This window comes from Sabethes cyaneus, chromosome 3 (assembly GCF_943734655.1).
Source record: "Sabethes cyaneus chromosome 3, idSabCyanKW18_F2, whole genome shotgun sequence".
In the NCBI taxonomy this organism is placed as follows: domain Eukaryota; kingdom Metazoa; phylum Arthropoda; class Insecta; order Diptera; family Culicidae; genus Sabethes; species Sabethes cyaneus.
Window position 1 is genome coordinate 49,885,814 of NC_071355.1, and position 27,951 is coordinate 49,913,764.

The following is a 27,951-nucleotide window of genomic DNA, read 5'->3' on the forward strand; positions in this document are numbered from 1 at the left end:
ATAAAGTTATCGCTTTTGGCTCGTGAAGTTAAGGAAAAATAGAGCTTAAATAAACGATAACTTTGTAAGGAAAGGTCATAGAGATTTGTAACCTTCTGCAAAAACACTTCGTATTTGTAAAATCGAAAACCTAATTAATAAGTAGACCAACCTCGTGTTTTTAGTCTTGACCTTGAAATGCGGTCAGGCATATAAATTAATATTTTTTGAGACGATAGTTTTTTACAATTGATGTCCTAACGTCCCTTTTAGGCGAAAGTAAGTTTTTAGAGTGGTGGGGAAGGGGGCGGAAAGGTGCGAGGGGGCAGGGGGATAATTAGTAGCGACGCTTAACAAGTAGTCGTTGTGACTCCTACCTTTTGTCCAATGCTGGAAGGTGCATGGGTCGAATCTCAGATTATAGCTTGGTTCATTACTTCCCCCATTTTCATTACTTTCCCCTGCCGTCACTTCATCAATATTGTAAAAGAACTACCGTTTTAAAAAATATTAATTAATAAGTGTTATTAATAAAGCTTCCCCAAGTTTTGACTTTTACGATGCACAGTGGGGCAGATTGACCCGGCGCTCGGACAAAACCTCATAACTTCTTTGATATGCTTTGTAGAGTTTTGTTGTCTTCAACAATATTGTGTGTTATAAAATTTCACATTTTTTTTGTAAGTTTTAAGTAGTTGTATTTTTATACCTATATATGGAGTTGAAGTTTAACTTTTTAAATAATGACTTTAGAAACTTTCTGTCTTCAGAAAAGTTGTTCATCATGTAAAGTTACATAAAGTTGCCGAAGACACCAAAATTGTAGGACTTACGGGAATTGATTTATGACTATTTTAAATACTCAATTACATTTTTTTCATATGTGCAGTCGAAATCGGCAGTCGGACGACCGCCTACACAAATTATCACAATCTGTATCCAAAGGGTAACTTTGTATTATTATTCTTCTATAGGGTAATTTAACCATTAATGGACTCTTTTGGAATTCTAGGGCATTTTACATAGAGAGGGTGCGGTAATGGCGACATTCCTTGCATTGTTAACCGTATAATGGACCCTCACTTGCTGAAAATGTTAATTTTAACGCATTAATAATGAAATACTCTGTTCTGTTTCATTTCATATATATGAAGTACAAGTTAATAAATGCCGAAATTGTACACGAGGTCCATTATAGGTAAAGGGTCCACTATTGGTCAACTATCCCTACTATCTGCTTTAGTGCATTTATCTGTTTTTGCTGAATTAGCAAATTTAACCGATTTCAGAAGTCATTTCTCACTGCAAAGATGGAAGTATTTCATGTTTTGTTTACTCTGATGCCATTTGCTTTAAATTTTATAGGATAAATTACGGATAGGCCGGAAAACATGCTTTCAGAAAGCTTGAATACCTCCGCACATCGGAACTAGTAGCAACTAATTTTTTGCTTATTACTAGTTAACACCTCGAATGTTGATTTTATGGTAGTGTCAGAACGGAAATGTGTGGAAATCTTTTCCTACACACTATTAAAAATTGACAAAAAATAACATATTTTTGGTTCTAAAACACTTCGTCAGAACAAAGCCTACTAGTAAAAAAACTATCCTAATATCACCTAAACTATTACTTCATAATCGCTTCAATGAGAATTGCCTTTTCTAAGTATAAAATTTTAAACAACATGTTAGCACAGACAAACAGACATAACTCTTGGAAGAACAATTAACAAAAATTATCGTACCTCACATTTAGATTGAACACTAGCACCATCTATGATCGACATTCCCAAATATCAAATAGCAACATGAATATCCCTCGAAGTAGCAAGTATTTTTTATGGGGAATTCCCCTTCTTTCGTCAAAAAGCGCCACTTTGACCAAAACGAAGACATTCCCAACTAAGCCCAAATTTGAAATGGCGGTTTAATCGGTACGAAGAATGGAAAACGAGTGTTATGTCTGTTTGTCTGTGATGTTAGTTAGATACTAAAAGATTGAATGATATTTATTTTTTCATTTTCCAAATTTTTTTTTACACTGTGTTCCACCTTCTTTAACGCTTATTAAACCAATTTATGCATATTTATTGTAGATGACATGTTTACTATACGTAGAATATTTAGTTTGGCATAATATCTCAAACAAAAATTTTGAGGTTTTGTCGAGCTTTTACGGGTTCTGCCCCATAGTGCGATGTAACTATATTTGACATTGAAAATAAATATTGTTTTCAAGCACTAATCTAAATTCTGTAACAAAGGTCATGATGATTGCTTCTTTATCTTGCACTTAAATCCTGTTATTCCATGCATGCATACTCGTGAAATTAAAAAGGTAAGCATAAAAACATGTTTACTATGCAGTAAGTATTTCCTGTTTATGCATCCAAACATTAGGTATAATCTAGAGCAAGTTTTTTTTTATTATCTGTCAGCTGTCGAACGATAAAATCTCTTCCGCATGAACATGCTTTACCCCGACCAATGAGGGAGAATAAAATGGGTATAGAAAACTTGTTAGTTGAGCGGTTTTTTTTCGATTACTCAAAAACTGTACATATTTTCGACTTAATTCCAATTACATTTTTCCTTTTAGACCAAAAGTAGTTCATTTTTGTCAACTCTTGGTGTTAGATACAGATAACTTTAAAAACTGCTTTTTGGCCGTTAGATATCACAACCTACATAAATGAAATTTTTGATAAAATATTTTCAAATCGTCGAGTCGATTTTTACGTGGTTTTATTGAAAATTTGAAACGAATTTCGTGATGGAAGAATCATAACTATCTGTCACTTGTGTCAGCACATCAGAACAGACGGACATTTACTGCCGTTGTTGTAGTCTATTCCTAAACAATCACATAATCAGAATTTTAAAGTTTCTGTGTGGAACATTTCTTCGCCGCTAATTTAAAACACACGCAGCAAAACCTAGCTTATTTTGTTTGATTTCCTATTGCGGTCGGGTTGTATGCCCCGGGCTACGACGCCCGATGATCGGTCATCATTAATCATACCCGAAAAAACCGCCGACTAACTGGACCGGGCCTGCTGCCCTTTGGTTGCTATTGCTATACGGTGCGGTGCGTCAAACCTGTTTCACGGTCGACCCAAATCGGTGGGGTTTCTTGCGATGGAGAAAAAAAAGTCAAGAAACTTCCAACTGTAGTACGGTCGAGCAATCGCGGTCCATTCGCTTTCGCTTCCTGCATCCCCCGGAGCAGACGGGTGTCAGCTGGTTGGTGTCGAATTCTACGAAATAGCGGAACATTGAACTGCCGACGATTGGCCTTCGTTTGCTGTCATTTGTGAAAGTTTAATTCAATTTTTCGTGGCCGTCTAACGCCAACGCGCCCGTCGCCGTGCCGTGCCGGAGCTCAGACTGGACGAGCAGGTGATTAAGGATGTTTTTCGCCTTTGGAACTTCTGTATCTGAGGTTAATTGTACCTACTGGCTGGGTAGTTTTTGCACACTCCAACGCAGGTACACTACCAAGCTTACGTTGTTGCCGCCAGCGTGCGGCGCTTGTGCCGACCGGTTGCAAGTGAGTCTGATTCATCCGTCTGACCAGTGATCGTCTGAGAGGTGAATAATAGATTCCAGATTACTCATGCTTGTCAGATTATTATTGTTTATTTTAATGCTTACTGGTTCGGTAGGAAACTCCGTTTCGTCATAAAAAGTCGTTAATCTTTGGGTGAGGTAAGCAAGAATTGACAGTAAAAAGCAATGAACTTTTTAGTAATAGTAATAGTAATAATCTCCTCAAGAAAGACAAAAAATTAATTCTTCCTTTGAAAGGCCAAAGTTTAAAATCTAGAGACTTGCTTTTTGTGTCGGCGTATTGCAAAAGAAAAGTCTTAGCCTTGTTTGACACCCTAATATAGTGTAATAACACTTTGTGGGTCACTAAAAAGTACTTAAATTAGACGAGCATTTCAGTTTAAATGCGCCCGTTTATTCCACAACAGGCTAATAGTTTTATGGCTCAGATATCAAGATAGGCAGACAGTTTCCACGTGCGAGACTACCATTAGACTCTCCGGTAATTGTTTTGTCGTTATATCACTGGCTCAACAAAGAAATGACGGAGCCGTTTGATGAACCCGGACGTGTATAATGTCTTTTGAAATTGTATATGAACTGTTGTTACACGTGCCGTGGAGATGATATTATCTATTACGACTTAAATAAGCGCGTGTCAATTTTTTACCAGCCAAAAATGTTTGAGGTTATATTATAAAATCAATAAGTCTGAAGTAGCTTTTGCACTATTAGATTTCATCTTCAAAAGTAAACACACATATTGCATGCAAATGTGGTATTACTATTGGCGATCATCGGAATGTAATTAATTAATTTCAATGAGATCCGTAAAAATCTGAAACGGGCATCTTTCAGCGCTTAGTATTCAAGTCAAAGAAACAACAATTGCATGCCATAAATTCCCCCAAAAACATTCCACCTGTTGTTCCATCTAAGCTGCCGGTCAAGTACAATGACACTTACAATGTCGGAACCGGCGTAGCGTGGTGCGATCGAGCGACGATGATGGTGGCGGTCGCCGGTTCCTAATCTTCAGTTTAGCGATGCATCAGTGGTGGCATTTCCTGACAGTGCCAGTGTCGCGTTATGCCGTGAATTTTCAACTAATTGTGCGAACGCACGTACATTTCCAAATCGCCGAGAAAATCTCTACCCAGCCAACCAGCGAGCGGCCGCTTTTGCATGCCTCGAGTTTCAGAAACACGTACCAACCGGCAGCGTTCCCGATCGTTTGACATTGACACATTGATGTATTGATTTTGCGTCGCCGACCCTGGTCAAGATTGTTGGTTGGAATTGTCACGTTTTTCGATACTCGAACGATGAACGATGGCGTCTTGCTTATAATTGGCCTCATCGGCAACAATTAGCCGGCAATGCAGTTATAATTCCCTACAGTTAATAGAACCTCAATAAACCACTATTTGCACTGGCAAAGATGGAATCTCAAACAAAAGATTACATCACCACACGGTGTAGATTCGTCGGAGCTAGATTCGCGAATAGCCTCTAGGTTATCTTCGCTGAATGCACGGCCGGTTGTTGTAAGACAATTACGCGCCGCTCGGCTGTTCCGCTTCCCGCCCCGGGGGCTTCCGTCGGATGGATGCGGGCGGAAATCATTGTGAGCTTGAGCTGCAACCTCGTGAGCTGTTATCTATCAACGGCGCGGAGCGAAAACAAATTACATTATTTGCATGCCGCCGCCGGCAGCGGCCGCGGCAACGGAACGTGTGGTGCGGAATTTTGTACAAATTTCAGCTGACCGGAAGAGCCGGAAGCGGTTGAATGGTACCTACGCGTTAGGCGGTAGGTGTAGATTTATCTGTTTGCAGCGTATTTTCTTGATAATGGCCGTGATGATAAAATTGTCTCGGGTTGTATTGGCTTCATTGCTCTTCCTGTCTATTCTGTTTGTAAGTGATTTAATTTATTGCTGCTAAGTTACATGTTGGTAAGCTTTGAGCTTATTTCCGCCTACAATCACTACACTTCCATGTACCTATATAAGAAGTTTTTCAAAATTTGTCGATAAACTCGATGTCGAGCCCACTAATCGCTGATTTATTTAACCTTACTCTGCTATATTAAACGCTATTGCAAAGTATATTACACAAAACGTGCATGTTTCGGACCCACTCTCGAGTGCCTTCGAATCGCGCAGAAGGTTACGGTAAGGGGATAGACTGTGTTATTCAATATTGTCATTGAAGGTGTCACCCGTCGAGCTGCAATCGAAACAAGAGGAACGATCTTTAGCAAAAGTCAATAATTCCTAGCCTTCCTAGACGACATCGACGTCATTCCTAGAAACCTTGAGACGGCGGAGGCAATCTACGCCAGACCAAAACCGAAGACCAGGAGCAATGGGTTACAAATCAATGCGATGAAAATCAAATATATGGTAGGAAGTGGCTCCAGAGAAAACAACGTTCGTCTCCCACGGACAGTGACTGTTGACAGCGATGAATTGGAGACACCACTGACAATAATATGAGTAAGCTTCAACGACGCATTCAAACTGGAAGTCGGGTCTACGGTAGACCGTCTACCTTTTTCTCCGCAAGACGTAACGCAAGTAGCATACGCCGCCGCACAAAGCTGACGATGTACAAAACGCTATTAGATCGGTAGTTCTCTACGGATTTGAGACTCTAACTTTGCTTTTGGAAGATATACATGATCTTGCCGTATTTGAATAAAAGATGTTGGGGACTATTTTTGGTGGAGTACAAACTGAAAGCGAAGAGTGGCGTATGAACCACGAGCTGCAGACACTATTTGGAGAGATTCCCATCCTAAATCTGGCAAGAGTTGGAAGCTGGCAAGTTGCAAGGATACCGGATAGGGTTGCCAAGTGGCCGGTTTTTGGCCGGCCCGACCGGTTTTTCACCTGCAAAGCCGGTGACCGGTCAATCCTGCAAAAAGGCCGGTTTTCCGACATAGGAAGCTGGATTGGTACTTTTTTTCCTGCACACTTAGTTTTTATTCATATCTTCGGTAATTTATTTTGCGGATTTGATCAGCATATTTGGAAAAATGGCGAGGAATTCGAACAATTCAAGGAATGCTGAGTATCGTCACTACTTGACATTTCTTAATACAGATCTTCATCAACCGGTGGCGAGTTCGTTAATATTTTTTGCTGTATTTTTTCGCAAAGCGATTACATTTTGCAACCCTCAATAATTCAGCAATTGTTTAACGAACTATCAGTATTTATTACGGGATAGCCCGCAAAAGCTATGCTGAGATCAGAAAATTTTGCGGAAGTTGACATCAAGCATTTGTTAGCTGTCAAAATGAAGCGCAATCAAAAAAGCAAAGTCGTGGACTTAAACCGTCATTAGACATTACCCTTCTTAATCGACAGACTTCGCAGCCGGCTGTTTAGAGTACAGGAAAATTACGGGGCCAGTGTAACGATCTTACTGACTCTATCAAGCAAGCACCGCCTAGCCGAGATTCGAACGTGCGACGACTGGTTTGTTAGACCAGCATCGTACCTCGAACTTAAGTGGGCGGTTAATCAAGAAAATACTTTATTGCGTGTTTAAAGTGTGTGGAAATTGTTCAAAATATGAACAATTATAGTTCTTCTTAAGAGTTAATTGGCGCATAGCAGAGCTTCGCTACGTTATTTAACCTTCTTTATATAAGGTATGCCAATTTATTATGTAATTTGTGTTTTAAATATATATCCCTCCATATCTCTCATTCAGTTAATATTGATTTAAATTGTAAATCTTCATTTCTCTTCTCATTCAAAATTTTGTCATCATAAAACAAAGCAGCAAATGCTACTAGTGCTTCGGTGCAGACTTCGCAGGCAGCTGCAGAACTACAGGACGATTGCGGGGCTGGTGCTACAGCTAGGTTGACTCGGAACAACCTCTTTTAGTCCAGATTCGAACATGCGGCGGCTGGCAGAGCCATACCTCGAGGCCAAGTTAGAACCATATCTGTGCATCATAGATTCTATATAATTAATTGTATTTATTTTTAAGACATGATTTCAATAAAAATATTTTTTTAATTTATGACTACAATTCAGTACACATTACCGAAGTATCAGCACTATAATTACGGCTTTCAGTAATAATTTTTGCTGAGAGATTTGTTAATTTATACTGAATAGTCCGCATTTTTTGACATTTCCTAAAAATATTTTCATTGCCGAGTGTTCGTCAAGCAAATTAATTACCGAACTGACCACCGAACGGTCAGCAGTTCTAATTTCGTCAAAAATTAACGGTGTTCGGTAAAAAAAAATTATGTGTGTGATTTGGTAAATTTTCTGATAAATTTATTAGCAATCCTGAGCAATGGATCATTGAAGATAGCCAGTTTTGCAGTGACAATACTTTGCTTCATTTTAAATATTAAATTGTCCACCAGCACCAGAAGCATTAACGCACATTACACATTCCAGACAAATCCTCTAGTTACATGCTGCCATTACATGTGTCAAAACACACTTATCAGCTAGCTATAAAACCATAATAAAACTGTTAATAAAGCAAACTTATTGTGGTTGTTTACATAACCACGATAAAACTAGTTGGCTGCATCACATCTCTTATAAACTTATCATACATGTGGTGTAGAGACACAATATGAAGCACCAATCGAAATTGATCTTTTTATGGTTGCTTGTCAAGCTGTAATAAATCTGTTAGTTTTATAGAGTTATTAAAATGGTAACACCCTGACGAATTAGATTTATTGCTGCTATTATGAAGAATACTAGAGTTCAACATCATAACTTTTTTTATGAGAGCCCATATTGCCATGTTCCAATGGTTTGTTTTAGCTCTCAAACAAAAACTCATCAAAGCAAAGTGTTTTGCAGAAAGAACGTTATTATCATTCGGTTTTCCTGTTACAGGAAGTAACTAAAATTATTTTGCCAGAAATTGAGATTAACTAAATAAAATTTTGTTAAAACAACCAGTTTTCGAAAATTGCAAAATTTCGAAGGCGCGTTGATTTTATCCACCTATCATATCAATATGCACGATAAAATTTAATGCGCACGTGCTACAAATCAACGAAATTGCTCAAAATTTATTAAATATTTTATGGGATATTTTATTATGGTCGCTATTAATCAAATCGATCAGATGATTTGACAGAAAAACTTCAACTTTCCTGTTTCTTCTGTTTCAAGTTGACAAAGCTGGTGGACTGATTAAACTTTTTACCAGAGTGAGAAGTGAAAAGCGAAAAGCTTTATTAGATCATAGCGGTGGCTGTCAAGCAGCGAAATTTTAACGGCTACTTGAGCTTATAATCTGATTCTTACACAGGTTATAAAAACCTCCTGAAGAGTGGCCCACTCGATCGGAAGGCAGTTTTATAGCGGTCGTCAGGAAGTTCTGGTGGAGCTCATAGTTTTATTAGCGGTTTTATAAAATTGGTCATGAAAACCACTATAAGAACGTAATAAAAGTTAAAATTGTTACTTGGGTAAAGATAAAAGACGAAGAACTTTCACGGTTGTGAAAAGAAAATTATAATATAACTAACACGACAATTTTGTAGCTATCCTTGAAAAAGAAATAAACGGTCGAAATGAATAAGAGAATTGGAATATTGGTTACAATTTCCACCAAATCCGGAAAAAAGGAAAAGAAAAATTCCAAAATAGCAGTTATAACTAAGATAAAAATTTATGCTTCAGCACTGGGGGGTTGATAAGATGGGGGTCGTAGCATGGGGGAGGCCACAACTCCGAAATTCCTGGACGGTTCTTCGCCTAACTTGTCATACCTGTTCCTTGATACAAGGGAATCAGCACTGAAGGGTTAACAAGAAAAGGGGAGGTTTGGGGGGTGGGGGTTCATAACAGAGGGGAGGCCATAACTCCGAAACACCTGGACAATTCTTCATCAAACTTGGCACACATGTTCCTTGACATTAAGGAATCAGCATTGGGAAGTTGACAAAAGGGGTAATCCCTAACAAGGGGAGGAGAAATCTAAATAAGTAAAAGCGTTTCTATTGCATTTAAACCGATTGCAGTAGTGCAACTGACTTTGAGAAAAGAGGGAGGTTCCACCGAGGAGGAATATATGGTAATTAAACCTTTGTTTCGTTTCCATTATTTTCATTGAGCAAACCGATGCATCATTAGCTACGCGACAAAAGGGGGAGCTGACTAGGTAGGAATCGACATGTAGGGAGACGAGGAATATGACTATGAATGTATGTTCCGCCATAGCTCCAGAACTTTTGTTCGCCATCAAACGTCGTTTGTCCAATACATGTTTTTTTTTGGCATAAAAGAATCAGACTAATCTCAAGTTTTTAGTCTTGACCTTGAAATGAGGTCATACATATATTAATATATTTTTTTTTTTTGAAACGATGGTTATACAATTGATGAAGGGACGGCAGGGGAAAGAAATGAAAATTTTTTGGTGAAGGAGGGGAAGAGCGGAAAGGAAGGGGGGGGGGGTATTGGTAGCTATGCTTGACAAGTAGTCATTTTGACTCCTACCTTTTGTCCAATGCTGGAAGGTGCATGAGTCGAACCAAGCTAATAAAAGAATCAGACCGGGGGGTTGATAAAAGAGGGAGACGGTCTCTTACAAGGGGAGAGAAAGGTTCAAATGGGTAAAGGGGTGTGTTTCTCTTGCGTTTGGAACGATAGCAGTTGTACAAGTGACTGGATTTCTGAAAGGAGGACAAGGGTGGCCATTAAAAAGGAGGAGGTTCAAAAACGTAAAAAAGGCTTTGTGTCGATTCATTGGGACTACCAAGATGAAGACAGATTTACAAGAGGTTGAGGGCAACGTGAGAGGATTTGACAAAGGGAGTAGATATATTCAAATGAAAAAAGGGTTTTGTTTCTTGCATTATGACTTTAGGCGCTTTCGTTACAAATACAGATGTACAAGTGACTGAGTGACAAAGGGGTCAATCAGCTACTATTATATAAATATGACGATGCAAAAGTAAATGAGCCTAAAATTAAATAAAAAGAAGAAAACTTATCCAATTTAATTCTACTATGTAGAGTAGGGCGGGGCATAAGTGTAATGTTTGAAGTTGTCATCAATTTTCGTGAGATATAAAGAGGGACAACTACATAATATATTTTATAGTGATGCAGTAACTCAATGTCTTCACATTCAACTATAAATCATCTGTGGTAATAGTGTTTCGCAAAACAAAATTTTTCTTCCTTCTGATCAAGTGCAGATTCGCACATTTACCCCACTAGCGGGGCAAAAGTGCGAATACCGTGGGACAAAAGTTCGAAGCTAGAACCACTGAAATTAGCCCAGCAGTAGCTAACAAAACCATATTATCTTCGATCTGCATTATGTTTCGGTAAGGAATATTCTCAATTCGCACCTTTTCTATTTTGCGCTGGTGTAATGCAGCCTCCGTTAGATTGAAACATTTCCAAACGTTTGTTTTTTGTTTCATCAGCGGAAACACATTGTTTTTCTTCGGCCAACATCTGTAGAGCAAACAGTTTTCTGCAGATCTTTCATTTCTAGTATCTGTAATATAGTGCCTAAAGCTGTATACAATTAGTTATACATTTTTGCCTCGTCCATGAATCGCACTTTTGCCCCGTCCGTGAATCGAACTTTTTCCCCGCTAGGCGCTACACGGGGTTAGATCAAATTGCGGAAAAGCGAAATATATTTTGTAAATTATTTTCGCCGTATTTTCAAAACAGATATGTGAGTGATGTAAAACGCTGCTACAAATTTTCAACGAGTAATATCCTCCTGTTGATATCGTATTTGCCGTATAACGAAAAATTACATCAAAACCGCCCTAAAATAACATTTGCGCGTAACTCAGCAACTATGCTTCGTAAGCAACCAAGGTTTACGTTAGATTCAAGCTGTCAAAGTTGTCACCCATCCATGCCAATGTAGCAAATTTACTCGGAATCTGCACCGATAAATCATTGAATCGCACTTTTACCCCTCCTTACTCTATATTTTATTCACGACAGATACGTATTTCGCCTACGACTTGGAGGCGAAATGAGCCTGGTACGAGTTTGGGAATACCAATAATCTACAAAAAATGACCGGCTCGACTGAAACTATCCCGGTATTACGTTGGTAAACGCTCCTAGATTCTATTACGTCGGTTGTCACTGAAGGTTTCGTAGATAGTTATCAGGCAGGCTTTATAGCAGTTCGCGCCACTATAGACCGAAATTTTACCATCCGACAGATCTAGCAGAATTGTTGGCAGTATAACGTATCACAGCTTTATTGACTTCAAAGCAGCATACGCTACAGTCTATCAAGACCAGCTATGGTAGATAATGCACAAGTTGTCCAGACAAACTGACGTGACCTATCAAAGCTACATTGAGTCGAGGGATGTGTTTCGTGTGCATCTGCCTTCGAAACAAGGCGAGGGTTGAGATAAGGTGACGGTTTAATATGTATGTTATTCAATATCGCTCTTGAGGGCGCGATCCGACGAGCGGGCATCGAAACGAAAGGTCCAATTTCAACCGAAATAGGCGCTCTTAGGCTTCGCAGATGACTTTGATTTCATAGCTAAGAATTTTGTGACAGCGAAGGCAATCTACGCCAGACTAAAAGCGGAGTCTAGAAAGATTAGGGTAATAATAAATGCGTGGAAAAAGAGACTGGAAGGAGGCAAACATGCATCTCTCACGGACGGTAACCGCTGACCCGGCCAACACGAACTCATCTACCACTTCTTGTTCGGTGTTGAACAAGAAGTGGTAGATGAGTTCGTGTTGACCGGCTGTCTGCATCAACTGATTGTCAAGATTTGGGATACGGAACGACTACCGGAGGAGTGGAAAGACGGGGTTATCTGCCCTATCTACAAGAAAGGCGATAAGCTGGATTGTGAGAACTACCGACCGATCACTATCCTAATTGCCGCCAACAAAGTGCTGTCCCAAGTCATCTTCCATCGACTATCGCCAACAGCCAATAGATTTGTGGGAAGTTACCAGGGAAGTTTCATGGAGGGTCGCTCTACAACGGACTAATTCTTCACCCTGCGGTAGATCCTCCAGAAGTGCCGTGAATTCCTAGTCCCCACGCATCCCCATCGATTTCAAAGCCGCATATGATAGTGTAAACCGGCAAGAGCTAAGGAAAATTTTGGACGAAAACGGCTTTCAGGGTAAGCTTACTAGACTGATCATGGCTACGATGGATGGAATCCAGTGCTGTGTGAGAATCTCGGCTGGATTGTCGGACCCATAGCGCTTAAAGGTGTTATAATACGAGCGCCGATCGAAATGCGAGTCAATATTTTCAATAAATCCAGTCAATTTATCTGCTTTGCCGACGACATGGATGCTGCCGGCAGAACATTTGAGGCGATGGAAGATCAGTACACCAGACTAAAACGCGAAGCAGGTAAGATTGGGTTGAAGATAAATAGGGTAACCAACCTATTTTGGACCCCTTCAGCAGCTGTACATAATTTGGACAGTTACAGCAAAATCAAATGGAAGTGTCCAAATTATGTACAGCTGTTGACGGGGTCCAAAATACGTTGGTTACCCTACGTCAGGGCCCGATAATGGACAACACACCTTTTTAGACCAGTTGTTCTTTGTGGAATTGAAGCTGTGCCGCATTGTTTAGGCGGAATGCCTGAGGAGAGTGCGACTAAAACGGTTCTCTTCAACAACCCCATCGGCACCAGACCCAGAGGGGCCCAAATGTGTAGGATGGTTCAACCAGATAGGAAGCGATTGGCGACTTCTGAAACGCCTGAAAAATGGGTGTGGCACATGAGTCGGATTGAAAGGAGACGACTGCTCCTACAGCACCAGCCTGGTCATATGTCATATGCATAGCAGTCAAAAAATCTTCAATTGAGTAATTAATATGGATCCCAAATGACGCAATCTGTTTGAAAAGCTTGCGATCGTACTTCAAACTCTTTTTTCATGTTCTGTATTTTGCTGCCTGTCATCAATATGACTCTACTGCGTCATCTGGAGTCATTCAGTGATGTGTATCTCTAGGTAAAATAACGAAGGTCTTAAGATGAACATCTCAAATTACCTAGGGTCAGGTTGCACCAATCTGTGAGACTTTTTAAGTTCACTATTCTCAAAGTCTTTATACAGGGGGAATTTTTCCAGGGCTTCAGTCTATATTGTTACAGAAAATAGTCTGGTTCAACAGACTGCAGGGAAAATGGGTGTAATTTTAAAACGTAAAATTTTTAATTTATAAGACGATTTCCAGGAATTATATCAGATTAAAATCAGAAGACACGTGTCCCAATTCCGTCAATCCATGATTATTGACGCGTAATAATGACCGAATGATATATTGCATTCTTTATTTGCGATTTAACTGTGAAGGGCTAGGGTGAATGCCACTGGGTCCACTTCCGACTAACAGTTGTTTGGATTTTGTTTTATTAACTAGACAAAAACCCCTGGTGAAAATGGCTAGATCTAATTGCCGCTTATACATAGTCAGATTAAGCTTGTTTCCCTGTCTATAAATTGAAATTGCGTTGTAGTCCAAATGATCTATATTGTTCTATTCTTCAGGTCAAGCGCCTTTGCTTGCACCTCGTCGTAGAGGTCGATGCTAGCTAGTAGGTAGGTACAGGAAACGCTGCATTCGTGGATTTTAATTAAGAAGCCATTCATGATGGGTGTACCTCCCATTGTTTCAGATTCCTCTTCACAATCAACAGCAGCAACAGCAATATATGCTGGTTTCCCACCACCAACGGGATTGAAAATGATATTAATCATCGCCGGAATGAGGCAGACAGTGCAAATGAGAACAATTTTTCTTGTATGCCATCAGTTCTCCGCGCACTAATGAGAGGGTTCGTCGCCAGCGGCCGTAAATTTACAACAGGTAAAAGGCCGTACCTGGAACGTAGATGAAGGAATTTTCCATCAAATGAATGTTTCATAATTTTAACAATGTTTTTAACAGTTATAATTTTGCGATGTATATAATCCCATTCAAGAAATTGCGCTCTTGAGTCAGTCACTAAACTGTGATAGTTATTAATAATAGAGTTTTCCACGGCTAAAAATAAGATTGAGACTTTTAGCATCTTTTTTGGTAGAATACAGAGCACCCCGGTAGAAAACTGTATTAATCTGCTGTCCGATCTGGTGATCGTCAAAAAGTTAACGCTAAACAGACATATCTCAACCGGAATCTTTTAGAAACCACGCAACCTTCTGCATTTCTCGGCTTGTCGTCGTTTTTCCACATCAACAACAGAGAATCACCCGCCAAAAAACACAAACACTGTGAATTTCGTACATCTGTCAACTTGTTGCGTTTTTTGGTGTTCGTCTCCAAATAAACACACGCACAGGCACAGCCAGCACACATACACACTGGACACATTTTTTGTTTGTTTGTTTGTTTCTCGGAGTTTTGTTTCTCAACCTTGTTCAGCCTGTCATCTGACTTATTTATCACCCCTCCGATCGGACCTACATATACAGTAGGATTGGACCGTTCGGCATATCACATGGTTGGTGTGTTATGCATCTGCTCGAATTCCACCATCATCATCGACGATTTAAACCGGTCCGAATGGTCGGCCGCCCTCGCGTTCGCCCCGTAACCGGATAGTTTGTCGCCTCTGCTGCTGTGCTGTGGCAGACTGTGTCGCCGCCGGGCCGGTATCGCCGGATAGTGACGGCAATGAATGATGCTAATGATCGCGACGGACGGCGCGGCGTTGATGATGAAGATGACGCTGGCTGGTGGATGCTGTTTGGGCTGGTCGAAAATCCGCTTTTTATGTAATACACGGATCGTACGAAGCAATCGCATCATCCTGACGTACGCTCATTTACCGAACAGTGCGACAAATTACGAAATTTTTTTCGTTGACTCAACGCCAAAGTGAGGCTGATTGCTGCTACTGTTTTGCACGGATGCTAAACCTTTGCCGCTGATAAGGTGGGTTGTGAAGCTTTCGATCCAGCGGACCTAATAAAAAATTCCTTCTAAAGGAACCAGATTGTTCGAGTCAACGAAACCGAAATTTGAATTACTAATGAGGTGGACACCCGGTTATGGCAACACATGTTACGGAAGATATACGGAAGGAGGCTGATAGATGGAAGCAGACGGAGAGAGTAGCAGAGAAGAGATTGAGGAGGAATTTGATTACCCCCATTTTGCTGTCACTCGAACGCTGCACCCGCCTTGTGTTGTGATAGTAGCCTGCGTACAGAAACGGAATTCCACTTTCGGACCTGTAAAATTGAACATTTGATAACGTCTGATTATCCGATTCGATTGCTTCGGTATGCTCAGTCGTTAACCTGATTTTGATTATGACACGGCGGAGTGGTTGCGCGGAATCCACGGCGATCCCCACCACCGACCGGCCAAGGGCTTCTGTATGCCAAATTGATAGCAATGTTGCGTAATAACTAAATGATACACCGTGAAACGGGTTTTTGATGCGTAAATGCTCGTTGTAAAGGCTTTTGTGAACAATAACCTTACGTAGTGAAGTTTCTCAGTATCGATCCTGACTGACTGATGAAATGCATGTCAGTCTTTATAAATTTTTGAGTGGATTATAATTGCTTTCCTCGATAGTATATTAGGTAGTTACGCAGCAAAAAAAATGGAACAAAGTTGCATTTTTCTTCTAATATGAATACAGTAGAGGACTACCGGTGTCGGTGGGTAAGTCTAAGTACCGTAGGGCAAATATGAGCCCAACTGTTTTCGATTTGATAGTTGCAAGAAACAAACCGGGGTACGATGCTGGCCTAACAAGCCATTCATCGTATGTCCGAATCTCGACTGGGCGACTGCCACTACAGAGTTAATGGGATCTTTGCACTATCCCCGTAATTTTCCAATACTCTAATAACCGGATGCGAAGTCTGTCGATAAAGAAGGGTCAGGTTTTGAAGGACGTTTATAACCATTTGCTTTAAGAAACAAACCTGCACTTTATAAATACATTACAATACAATACAATGTGCAAATCACGTTATTTTAAATGTGCCTCAACAGATTCAGAATACAGGGTAACTTCGATATAACGTACATTTCATTTTCAAGTTGTACGTTATATCGAAGCACACTAAAAGAACTCAAAAATATAGCTCATATTACTTTATTTCATTATTGCTTGACTACGTCTAATAAATAATGATGATATAATCCAACTAGAGGGGAACAGCAACCTTTTTCGTGTTTTTTCCTGTATACAGTCCTGTATATTTACTCTTTTTAAAGATATCAGATAATTCTCGCTGAAACGTGGCCACTACTGACACGAGGTCTTCAAATATTGGAACTTTGGCGCTTAATTGATTGATAATGGTTAAAAAATTGTAATTGTTATTTTTTAACCATTATCAATTTTAATACTTCGAAATAGTGAACCCCTTGTTCGTCAAGGGGTTTAATAGTTTCAAAAAAAGTTGAATTTCGAGCAAACCTTGAGATCTATATCATGTGATATTTCATAAATTTGCCATGAAACAACTAACAAATGGCCCAGTTCTGTAAACAAGGAGAACAGGGCTTTCAAATGGAGTAAAAATTTTTTGGCGGCCATCTTGGATTTAGTCGCCATATTGGATTTTATCCAATAATTGCCATTTTCACCATGAGTTCCCCAACCGATTTTCATTTTAAGACCACCATTAGAAAGCTGAGAAAAAATGCTACAAGAAACATTCATAAAATTTGGTGTGTAATGACATTATCTGAATAAAATTACCAGTTATGTGTAGCTAGGTTCACAATTTTCATATAATTATTGTGATGTTTCCAAAATTTGCTAAGAAACAAACTACAAACGATACGGTTTTGTAAAGAGGAGAGATAGGGCTTATGAACGAAGTGAAAACAATTGGCAGCCATCTTGGATTTGGTCGCCACGTTGGATTTTATAAAAAAATACGCAGTCTTACGTCAAGAATTCGCTTTTACAATTTATATTCTATATTTGCCAAAATGATGCAATATGAGTACACTGGAAAGAGGCAACCGAGCGAACGATAATTTCTCATAAATGCTGTTGAGGTTTGACTTAATACTGTTACTGACAGCGTGCTTTTCGTGTCCGTCACACCATCCCCCTTCGGGAGAATGATGTAATGAAATGAAATTAGTCTAAAGTTTTGACGTACTCAGATAGTCTTTTCTTTTGAGCTTTCACTTTTTTCTCAGTTGTGTATTTTTTGTCGTAGAACTACGCGTTATCGCATGGTACTATTTCAAGATTTAGATTCAGGCCAGCGCACAGTGGTCTAATCAGCGTGATCGTTTGATGTAGCGCCGAAACGTGAAGTTTTTCGCATATAGTGTCTTTAGAAACATTTCTTGGTATAACAAGACCCTTCTTGTGAGAGAAATCTTTGGGTGATTAATTCTGTTAAAAGTGAGATACGAAATTTATTTTCTCGTACATTCGAGATACAGGTTTGGTACTTTCGGCAAAGTTGTAGTAAATATTAATGCAAACCACTTTGTTAAAGACTCCATACTTGTATCCCTTCACGGAAATTATTAATGAAGCTTTATTCGTGGACAAACCCTTCAAAACAGTTTTTAAACCCTGAGTTATTCTGGTCAACTTTTACGTGTTCATAGTGTTCTAGAAAGTGGTTTATCTTGCTAAAATAAACGTTTTTGTGGAACATTATTATACGTGATTTTCTGAAGTTTCGGAGATATTCAGCTTTTTTTGATGAAAAATAATACTTCTTTGGGTTTAAATATTTCCCAAGGTGGCAAATGGTGGTAGATCAAACAACTCGTACTTAAAAGTACAATAAAAAGATGTGTTGCTTATTTTATTTTTTGTTTGAGTAAGGTTAATTGTTAACTGGTTGTCAATTCGTGTTTTCTAATTAAATAGTTATTTAGGCATTCTGAGAAACTTCGGTCTTCTGTGACTGTTGTTGAAATTCGGTAATTTGCATTTCGGCCATTCGTGATTCGACGGTTTATGATTCGGCCATTTGGTACCAGCCCGTTATGGGTGCGATCTTTTGAAAATACATCAATCGAAGGTATTGAACAAAATAGACTTAAGTTGGTTATTTGGAAGCTTTTCTCTTATTAATTACGTCAAATAATTTTAAGTCTACATTCATTTTCGACTCGAAAATAGGCGAAAAAATGGTTGGTTACGCGACTTGTTAGAAAGAGATTGTCAACATTAACAAAATGGCGTTTCATGCATCCGAAGTACATTTTAATTGTTCTATAAACATGACTGTGATGGATTTTTAAAACAACTACAACTTTTGAGGATACAAACAGATACAGTCAATTGACACTTGCTTTTAAAGGTTTTTTGTTGTACTTTTAAGTAGGCGTTGTTTGATCTGTCACCATTTGCTACCTTGGTAAATATTTAAGCTCAAAGTAGTACTATTTTTCATCATAAATGCGCAAAATCTCCGAAACTGCAGAAAATCACTTATAATAATGTTCTACAAAAACGTTGATTTTAGCAGGATAAACAACTTTCTGGAACACTATAAACACGTAAATGTTAACCAGAATAATTCAGGGTTTAAAAACTGTTTTGAAGGGTTTGTCCACGAATAAAGCTTCATAGATAAATTTCCATGAAGAGATACAAGTATGGTGTCTTTGACAAAGTAGTTTGCATTAATATTTACTACAACTTTGCCGAAAGTACCAAAACCGGTATCTCGAATGTACGAGAAAATACATTTTTTTTCTCACTTTTAAGGGAATTAATCACCCAAAGATTTCTCTCACAAGAAGGGGCTTATTATACCAAGAAATGTTCCTAAAGATACTGTTTGCGAACAACTTCACATTTTGGCGCAATATCACACGATCACGTATTTCGCTGATTGGACCACTGTGCAGCGTAAGGCTTATACAAATTTGAAAAAAAGTTTATGTCACCCCCCCCTTCAAAAATTTTCGAAATTTGAAGGGGCGAAAAAAATAAAGTGCAATAATGTTGCATTCTTTAATGGTGAGCAGATTTTTACAATTCAACAAGTTAACATCTCTAAATTACCCAATTCATGCAAAGTTGAAGTAATTATCCCGTTAGACTCGATCAACTATCCTACACCATCTATGCTTTCTGATTCTTGCTACAAGTCACAGGCGATTATTGTGCTTGACTTTTGGCTCCATTTATTTTAAATTTTGTTCCATTTTAATTGCTATCCTTGCTTCAAAAGAACCGAATTAGATTGAGGCATCAATCAACTAAACAATGTATTAGTGAAATTTGCTACCACTTTTAACGGAGATATTCCGAATGGCTGTGGGATTATATTTAGCTGTCATAGGTAGTAGCTAAGATTAAAATAGAAATACAACAAATTACACATTTCGGAACATCAGCTTTCGGTGCTTTCGGGGCTCCAAGTTGATCGTTTTATTCCGTAGTGTCCTTGTACCTACCCTAATTTTGGATATAAGGGACGAAAAACTTAAAGATACAATTTTTTACCATGCATTGGACGCATGCAGAAAGGATGTCACTGAACTGTTCGAAACTTTTCTGACTATTGTCATGTTGTGATTATCATTGGGATCGACGGTGGCCCCGACCATTACATCAAATCAAGTCATGTTAAGTTATATTGCTTTTTTACTGAGCTTTATTATGGAAATGTACGAAAGTGGAATTAAATTGGAATAACACTTTCATTGCTAGACAGTCGAAACAGTTTATCTCGCCAAACATTTCAATAGTTCGCAAAATCCTAGAGCTTTCGAAGAAAGATTACTTTTATACTGATCTTATAACAGAACTTTGTCCAAACCGCTATCATCATCATATTATGGGAAAACTGCAAGGTGATATATGTCGATTCTGTGGCACAAAAAAAAAGACTCGGAACACCTGTTTTGCCGATGTCCGGCATTTTTCAATTAAAGATCAAGGTTCTTCGAAAGAGGGCTGTTAGAAGCCCTGTATTTGGAAAACAACTCTAAGCACAGTACTGGACTTCATCCGAAGTGCAGCACCGGACTGAACAAATGCTATTAGTCAAACAATGACAATCGCTTCTGATAGTGAAGCGTTTGCATCCTTAATATATCAAAGATAAACACGTTATTTTTGAGAACCAGCATCAGCTGAGGAATAGGCTGATATTCATATGACTAAAAGGTCGACCAAGAAACAAGCGGTTGCAAACGTGAATGGTGTCAGAGATTTTTTTTCTTAAAAAATGTCAGTAGCATAGCACATGCGTTCCAAGTAAAAAAGTTTTAGGAATTCAAATTGCCATTTTTACGAGAAGATTAGATTCCGATACTATTTCGTGGTTACCGAGTTCTGAACTAGTAAGTGACACAGATTTGGATTATTCTAAAATACAAGGTAACTAACCGAGTGACACGCAAGTAAAAAACAAAATTCAAATGCAGGTCAAGTTACACGCTTATGGCTCTCTAAGGTGATCCTGTAGTACTCCACTATTTTCAGGTTGTTTCATCTCTTCCAGAATACTTACTTTATTTGATGGGAAATTTTTTTTTGAAAGTTGTTTTGGTTTGAACTAAAGTTTAAGTACTGTACGACTTTTTTGTATTGAGCTTTTATTAATCTGGAAAAATATACACTGGTTTCTTCTCCTTTGTTTAGGTATTGAAGGTTCGATTTTATTATTTTTTTCTTGCCCCCCCCTTGAACAATATTTCGAGACCAGGACATAAAATTTTTTCCAAATTTGTATAAGCCTAATGAAAGAAAAATTATTCTGAAAGCTAATAGCTTTCCCAATTCAGAACAAATTTCTTAAAAAATGTAGCAATTTTTCCGTTTTTACTAAACAACTGTTGTTTAATGTTGCAATTTACTGATAGGTATGGGATGAAATTTTCTCCTCCATTTTCAGTACGATCACTTTGCTCCACAGGCCCAAACGACCATCAAATGCACAATACAATACGCCATAGGCAAACTGCGAAAATGTTTAGGAGTAGGAATAAGAAGAACAATAATAATCACAAATCTTGTTTATTCTTGCCCGTTTCACAATAAAAACTTTTCTTTTTAAATTTCTTAAATTGGTCGGACATTGGTGTTGAGACAGACCGGACCATCTCGCAAAATTTAAAAAAATGAGTTACTGACAGCAATCGATCAAGGATTTCCTAAGCTATATTTTACTTTAATCAGATTATATAAATGTTGCAAACAACCAGAGATATGCGATGATTTCGAACGATTGGTAGCTTCAAACAACACAGAGTAGCAAACTTTGACTTCGTTTTATCGAAATCAGAACTTTGTCACTTAGTTCGGTCTGACTTCACACTGACCAATTAATGAAGGTATACCTGTTTTTTCATCATACTTATATAAAAGTGGAACATTAATCAACCATACCCCCATGAAATTTCAAATACAAAAAGTATGCTAACTAGATCAATTTTGTTGCTTTTATTAGAAAATTGAGAAAATTTCACATTGAAAGTTGCCCTCAAACCTACTTCACAAAATTTAGTAACTTTCCAGAAACAAAAAGCTTTAAAATAAGTATATCTTAAGGCGTTTTATCAAATTTCTCCCGAACAGGTGAGATAAAGTTGATTGATTTTATCTGCCAATTTTGCCAATTTAAAGCTCTGGTACCGTTGTACAATTCGTTCTTTGGCGTGAAACGCCTCTCTTTTAATGTCGTTGTAATCTAATTTTTAACGCAAATCAGTATCTGTAAACTGCACGAATTCTTACATCACGCATAGCAGACGGTCTGATGCGTATAGAAAACAACAACGAAACAGACTTTTCGGGTCTCTTTAGGATGTTTCAGGAATCGTTTGCAGCATCAAAATGCGTTTTCCGGAAAAACTTGTGGACAGTCACTGCTCGGCTGGCTGCTTAATGCAAGTAAGTAAACACAGCTCCAGAAGTCTTCATGGACATTTACAGCAACACACTGCCGCTTCCGAGAAGAAGTGTTGTTTTCAATGAGGCTTCGAGGAGAGCAGCATCTGCAAGTGGCGTCGCCGATTGATTAAGTTTTGCGGATTGTGGGAAATGATCCCAAGACATGCGCAGGACGCAGACATACGGTACAGCCTCGTGTCACACTAAACGATGTGGAGCGTGCTGTACCAGGTAAAAATGCATCCTTTCTAAACTACAGCGTTGCTGCCGGCGGATAAACCTAAGCGGCTTGAGTTTTGTAAGATAATGCTAGTAAAAGTATAGGCAGCCCTCAATTTATAGAAAACATAGTAGGGCCATTACAAATATTTCATAAAGTTTTTTCCCTCCGGGTAATGGGTAACTGAAAGGGGGGCCAAAAAACAAAGAGATTTTTTTTTATTCCACCAAAAAAAATATACATAAGCATTTTTACTTAAAGTTTAAATGTGAAAACCAAATCTATTCCTGCTTTTCATATAGACATTATTATTTTCCTCGCAAAAACCTACGAAAAGAAAGACAAAAATGGAACAAATTTTTTTGCCGATTTTCAGAAATTCCGTTGTTTGAGTTTCCATTTCTGTTTCGTGCTAGAAGCGTTAACTCCACTCGTACACAAATTTTTCGAGTATTTTAGGCTGTAGAGACCACAGGCAATTGATTTTATAGAAAAAAAATTAACATATATCCTACAAATTATTTTTTGCTCCCCGTTTTTTCAAGCAAATTTCCAAGGGGAGGAGGGTTGCAAAAACTTTAAAAATAATTTGCAATGGCCTTACTGCTGTTGTTGTTTTTCATACGTATCAGACCGCGTCCGTCGCACGCGGTGTTCTACTGTGCTATGCGTAATGTATGAATTCAGACACCAATTCAATACTCAACACGTTACGTTTAAAATCAAATTGAAATGAAACTAAAAGAGTTAAGAGATTTAACCCTATGCGAAAAAGGATTTTTTTCGTCAAATGTGGTTTTCTGTCATCCCCTGAGATATTTGCACTAAGCTACCTTACACCCTGTATAGTGTTTGTATTTTAAAACGCTTATCGGCTAGCTAATACCACCTAGTGCGCAGCGACTGGTGCATTCACGATATTTTATAAAACATTTAAAGCATTTGTTTACTATCATTAAATTTTGACTGCATACGAGTGATGATGCAATAATTAAACATCAGTTTGCAGGCAATGGACTTCAGAGGCTATGGATTTTTAAATCTTAGCTGACGCTTACAGCATATATAGCGTGACATTATTCGATAACTTTCCTATCACAAAGTTCGATTTTGTGAACCAAAGTATGTCCATCTACAAAAATCATGCAACTACCAGACCAATGTAATCCTACGTCAACTTTGCGGTCGTGTCTTGTACATAACTCCTCTGAATTTTCAAGATGTATTAAGCTTGTTTTTTACACATTCAACTATACTACCTGGGGTAGCAGGAAAAATTACATTCAAAGGTTTAAAAGGTTTACCTTTGAAAACCAAATTAAATTGGTCAAACAGGAATTGAGTTAATGTTTTTCCTTGTTTCTGGCCATCAGACTAGGGAACGGTAATTGGTATTAATATTGTTAACTAATTGGACTTATGGCTCCAACCATTTCGTGTTTTTCTACTAACCACACATAAAATATTGGTAATTCATATTAGTCTACATTTATCGATGTCAAGCTACGTATGCCTAATGAGAGACAAGACCGAATGCTCCTAACCGTTATATATGAGAAATTGCTGTTAGTAAAATTTTTACTGTGCCAATAGGGTTGCCGGGTTTGACAGCCTTTTATCCACTCTTAGAAATCTTATCAAGTAGAAAGATTTGATTACAGGCCTGACTCTCGATTAACATATTGGGCTGCTTTCGGAATCTTCTAATATTATAAGCGTCTTATTTTGTCTGTAACCAAAACCAGATCCCTGACAAAACGCCGTGCTTTCGTTTGCAAGAATCGTAGCTCGTTCACTAAATGTTTTACATGACTCACGAGAGCACCTCTCTTATCCGGAGGAGGATTTGTTGAGGGCCCGAAAAAGAATGACTAAAACAATTTTCGGGATAAAACGATGCATAGATGTTAGTACCCTGGTTATCACCCGGGAGTATCTGAGTACCAGGACTTGTCGCTCGAGTAGCACGTTCTTCATAATCGTGTGGAAGATTTATAGCTTGTTTCAGCACAGAATAAGCGAAGACTTAAACTAATTATGTCAGTTTACAGTCATGACAAGCTCAGTTAAGGCACAGAACAGAAGTGGAAGTAGAAATCCAAACAGGTACATGCTACTTTCTACAGATACTAGCGAACCTGGCGGTAGCGAGTCACTTTTTTCCACGAAAACACACGAACGCATACGAATGCACACGAAAGCATGCGAAAGCTGCTTTGCGATTGGCAGCGAGCGTTCTGCCTATATTGCTGTTATTCGCTTCAATGTGAAAACCTTCCCAAAGAAAAATGAAAACAAAAAAGACTGTTACCAGTTTTGATCGCCGAATCGTTCGGACTTCCACTTCTGTTCTGTGGTTAAGGCTTACGCAAAATTGGTACTGTGCGGTAGCGTTTGTGTAAATCTGACAGTTCTCCTATACAATTTGACAGATTATCTGTCAGATATATGCAACCGCAACCATAAAGTATCAATTCTGCGCGAGCCTTAATGTAGTTGCATGTAGTGGTTGGCGTTTGCACGTTTAGGCGTTTTGGTCATACTGGCAGGTTATCTCCGTTGTAGTGAATCTAGATTATAACAGCAAAAAAGTGATTTTCGTCGAAGTTGTAGAAAATTTGGTTGAGTACCACCGATTCGTTTTCAATTAGACGTGAGGCAACGCTCGCGGGCTGCTGCTAGTTTAAATATATGTGATCAATATTAGTAATTTTATAAATTTTCGTTCGAAAACTGTCGATTACATTTTTCATATATTTTCGATATTCTTGAGAGTTTTCATAGTAAAAAAACAATATGGAAAATATGCCCAATAATAAAAAATAACAATAAAATGCCCAACAACGAAAAATGACAATTAAAATGTTTGCCAAAATTATCGGATTCATAATTGGATGTCTAAAAAATACGGGTTCAAGAACTTTATATTACAAAATGTGTGTTTGTCTCATTTTTTCCATAAAATTAAAAATTCCAATCCAAATAAACACTCAAATGTTTGATATTATCGTACACACACTAAAATCATATCGATAATAGCAAACGCAAACCGTAATTAACGTTTAAATATGTTTGTCAGCCATCAAAAAACCATCAATTTAAGTGCTTGTCAATTTGCGCATAAGAAAAAACACCTTGAGTGTACCACACAGTAAACGAATTCCGGGCCCACGTCAGGTATCATCTTCAGCAAATTTAGTTCTCCCTCATGAATAATTCGTTAATGTTAATTTGCGCCAATTCTCACGATCAAGGATTTATTTCCGTTTATGAAAATCTCGCACGTATTCTCGTCATACCTGCTGTTGTATCATGCATATATTATGCGAACCAAGCGCGCCCGATGCCTCGATTCAATATCGGTGTCTTTCTGTTTTTCACCGTCGTCTCTCCACTGCCACTCAATAGGTGTCAAGTCGATTCCTTTCAAGTCCTTCAGCGGCAGCGCTAGACCGGTTGCCGGTTCCAACAAGGACTTGAAAATTCGCAATCCACACGCTGTTGGGCAGAGCGCCAAACTCGGTGGCACACACTGGCTGGCGCACGGTGCACCAGAACGGTATGACGTAGCTTTCAAGGGGCTTCTGATTGCTGCAACATCCTCCTGCCAGTTCTTTTTTTTGTGCTTGTGCTCACGGACGATGACGGAATGACGAAACTTTTACTCCTATTTTCGCTGTGGGCTGCTGGCTATGATCACTCTTCTTTTATTTTTTTTGCTACTTACATACGAGTTTCACTTGAAATCTATGTCAAGATATAGCTTTTGATTTTCCACTATCGCCCTCTGCTAGGCTACACACACCATCACTCTCGATATATGCTTCTTTTTTTCATTTATTCGCCAAAACACTCGTTTCACTCACCATTTGAGCGCTTCACTATTCCTATTGGCAGCATCCTAAAAATCGCTCCACTTGGCTAGGCCGGGTTAGGCTAGAGCTATGGCACTTCTTCGGAACCAGTGAAAAGCAAAAACAAAAATAAAAATACATATCACAAACACCGAGCGAAAGGAGTGCTCTATGCGGAACGGCGGGGCAATCGTGATCAACACCGCATGCAATTTTATTATTATTCCACCCCTTTCCTTTCCGGGCTTATGCTACTGCTAGGCTGTATGTACATATACCGGATTCGATGCAGCAGCGTACAATTTTCACGCTTTCTTCGCACTTTTCCTGCGATATGCAATTAGGAGAAAATGAAACACATTTCTCATTCACACACTTCACTGATTGCGCCGATGATCGTGGTTCAGTTCGCGGAGCAAAGTGCGAAACTTTACTCCTGCCTTGAACTTGAAGTGCCGGATAAAGCCTTGTAGTTGCTGTCACTTAGTCCGGGTTAGTTGAAATCACTTTAATTTGTTTTGAAAAAGGAACTACTACTGCGGAATTGTAGAATATCAACGAGGGGCGTTTACTGTAATCCGTGATAACGAGTGAATTTACATTTATACGAAAATAAAAAATAAACGAAACACACACACGAAATCACCAAATCTAATCTATCGTCGAGAGTTCGATCCAACAGCGGCGGCGTAAGATTTAAGTCGCGCGCGCATCATAGCTAAGCCCGATACTGACTGACTGACTGGTTTGTACCATCGACAACGACAACAACGACGCCTAGCATATGGGTGAGGCGGTTGGCGAGAATGAGAGAAGGGTATGCGTTTCAACAACATCGTATGCTCGAATGTGAGATAGTGGATTGTGCGGTGCGGTGTGGTGCGAGCGAACAAATGAGGAACGAACGAGCGAGCCGTCGAACAACAGTGCAAAGCGATTCGGATTGGTTGGACCGGACCTGCTCTGCTCGATGACGATGACGATGACGGGTCCAATGACGATCGGATCGGATCCGATCCGAGATCGGGATGGACGTTCGTTCGGTTGTTGGTGTTTCCGTTTTGTGCTGCTATTTCTTCGGGCTTTAGGGGTCGCTGCGCGAGGTCGACCGGGAGCTGATAATGCGGGAGGTGCCGAGCACGGTGTTTCGAAGAGTGAGTTTTTTGTGAGAAACGAATAAGGTAAGCGAGAGTGGGTTACTTGATTCTTAAATGATGAAACTTGATTATCAGCATGATTTGCTCAATTTATAAGAGCTAAATCTGCAGTTGGGATGATAGTTTTTTCCGTTTAAATCAAAACATTTACATATGGTTGGCTTTTGTTTAGAAAAAGGCACAAAATGTTTGTAGTTTTTCAGAATTTACTAAATTCTTTCAAGTCAGTAAATTATATTGTCTTTAACACTAGATATACCAGCATTTTAAATATACATATTTGAACCAAAACCAGTCAAAATTACTGGTGGATAAGAAACGGTTGGTGAACGACT

General features: G+C 38.9%; 1 protein-coding gene across 1 annotated transcript in view; it reads right to left on the bottom strand.

Annotated features, from left to right (window-relative positions):
* Positions 1-26,111, bottom strand: part of LOC128742471 (uncharacterized) — a 74,026-nt gene extending 47,915 nt beyond the window's left edge. The window contains exon 1 of the mRNA XM_053838841.1: positions 25,905-26,111. The gene's annotated coding sequence lies outside the window, so the exon portion shown is untranslated. The remainder of the gene's footprint in view (positions 1-25,904) is intronic.
* Between the last annotated feature and the right edge of the window lie 1,840 nt (positions 26,112-27,951).